The sequence below is a fragment of the Chrysemys picta genome, chromosome 17 (genome assembly GCF_011386835.1).
Source record: "Chrysemys picta bellii isolate R12L10 chromosome 17, ASM1138683v2, whole genome shotgun sequence".
NCBI classification, from domain to species: Eukaryota; Metazoa; Chordata; order Testudines; family Emydidae; genus Chrysemys; species Chrysemys picta.
The window spans coordinates 25,913,388-25,916,054 of NC_088807.1; positions in this window are offsets into that span (position 1 = coordinate 25,913,388).

Genomic DNA, 2,667 nt, shown 5'->3' on the forward strand with positions numbered 1-2,667 from the left:
GAAGGAACCCACAGCTGCCACGGGGACACAAAACCCGTCGCCATGGCGAGGCCGGGGCCACGGCAACCATGGGATGAGGCCATGGGGAACCACGGCAGGAGAAACCCCGACAAGGGGCGGGCACCACGACGACCACGACAACCCCACACAATGGGATAGCAATGGCACTGTTGCCATGCCAACCAGGCAGGCGGCAGGCCATGCCCACTCCCTCCCCACAGGAGCCCTGGGGACACCACAGGCAGCCACGCAACCGTGGCCCCAGTAGCCGTGGCAACCACACAACCCACGGTAACGGTGCCCTCTGTGGGTGGCCCCAGGCGATGCCCCTCCGAGGAGCCCTGCGGTGGGCGGGCGGGCTCTGGCCACCTACCCGGCGTGCTGCGGTAGGACTCCGGTGTCCGGGAGAAGTAGGTAGCGAGGGCCCCAGGGTCCCCGCCCTCGGCTCCGTGGAAGAAGACTGCAGATTCATCGGCCGGCGGCAGGAGGGGGGGCTCCAGGAAATGGGGGGTCATCTCCTGCCCCCCCAAGGTGGCAAAATCCATCCCAGGCACAAGAGCTCCTGACCTAGATGGGGAATTTACATGAGGGACAAGACACAGGGTGTCAGGACTCCTGGGTTCTCTCCCTGGCTCCAGGAGGGGAGTGGAGGGGAGCCAGGACTCCTGGGTTCCACCCCTGTCTTGGGGAGGGGAGTGAGGTCTGGTGGTTAGAGACGCAGCCAAGAGCAAAGCAAAGTTTAAAGAGGAGGCAACGCCGGTCGGTCTCCCCCAGCGACCGCGAGCGGCCGGCCCTCCCCCCGGACCATCAAGGACACGTTCCCGGGGGGGAGAAGCCCGTTCTTGAGAGAGGCCACGTGTGAAAACGGCTGTTCGTTAGCGTGCAAACGCACCGATTCCATGTGCGAATTGGGCCAGGTCGGGGGGAGGCCGCTGGCTGCCGTGTTTTGCCAGGCGAACGGTTTATACAGCGTTACCGGTTGGCATCTCGAGGGCAGGGCCGTGCACGCACCAGCCAGGTCACCATTCTCACCACGGCAGGGGCTGGGGGACGAAACCCACCCGCCCGGCCCCAGGTTCGGGGGGCACTGAGAGACGCAGGGGAGCCCCGGCCGGACCGAGGGCACGAGCACAAGGACCGGGCCAGGGCGGAGCGAGAGGCCCTGGGGCCACGAGGGGAAACGTGGGGCTTATGGGACTGAAAACAATGGGTCTGTCCCTCTCCCGATGCCTGAGCTCACCCTTCCCTCCCTGCATGGCCCCCCTCCCTTCACCCCCCACACCTCCATACCCCCATCCCTCCCTCCATCCAGCCCCCACACCCCCCATCCATGCCTCCCTCCATCCTCCCCATCCATCCCACCCCTTCCTCCCTCCTTTCCTACATGGCCCTCCATCCCTCCCTGCATCCCTCCATCCAGCCCCCACACCCCCCATCCATCCCTCCCTCCATCCTCCCCATCCATCCCACCCCTCCCTCCCTCCTTTCCTACATGGCCCTCCATCCCTCCCTGAACGCCCCCCCCCTTCCTCCCTCCACCTCCCCTTCATCCCTCCCTCCATCCAGCCCCCACACCCCCCTCCATCCCACCCCTCCCTCCCTCCTTTCCTACATGGCCCTCCATCCCTCCCTGCATCCCTGCATCCCTCCATCCAGCCCCCACACCCCCCATCCCTCCCTCCCTCCATCCTCCCCACCCATCCCACCCCTCCCCCCCTCCTTTCCTACATGGCCCTCCATCCCTCCCTGCATCCCTCCATCCAGCCCCCACACCCCCCATCCATCCCTCCCTCCATCCTCCCCATCCATCCCTCCTTTCCTACATGGCCCTCCATCCCTCCCTGCATCCCTCCATCCAGCCCCCACACCCCCCTCCATCCCTCCCTCCATCCTCCCCATCCATCCCACCCCTTCCTCCCTCCTTTCCTACATGGCCCTCCCTCCCTCCAGCCCCCACACCCCCCTCCATCCCTCCCTCCATCCTCCCCATCCATCCCACCCCTCCCTCCCTCCTTTCCTACATGGCCCTCCATCCCTCCCTGAACGCCCCCCCTTCCTCCCTCCACCTCCCCTTCATCCCTCCCTCCTTGCATCCCTCCATCCAGCCCCCACACCCCCCTCCATCCTCCCCATCCATCCCACCCCTCTCTCCCTCCTTTCCTACATGGCCCTCCATCCCTCCCTCCCTGCATCCAGCCCCCCTCCATCCAGCCCCCACACACCCCTCCATCCCTGCATTCCTCCATCCAGCCCCCACACCCCCCATCCATGCCTCCCTCCATCCTCCCCATCCATCCCACCCCTCCCTCCCTCCCTCCTTTCCTACATGGCCCTCCATCCCTCCCTGAACGCCCCCCCTCCCTCCCTCCCTCCGCCTCCCCTTCATCCCTCCAGCCCCTCCCTCCATGCTCATCCCTCCCTCCTTTCCTACACGCCCCATCCATCCCCCATCCACACCCCTCCCTACCTAGCCCTCCATCCCCTCCACCCCCCTTGTTTCCCCATCCCCACCTCTGCCTCCAGCCAGCCAGCCAGGCCCGGGGACCCCACCCCTATATATGGCCAAGGGAGGGTTACCCCGGAAGGCGCTGCCCCTGCCCCGACCAATCTCTGCATCTCTCTGTCTATCTCCCCCCATCTCTCCTTCTCAGAAGTGGTGCCTCCAGC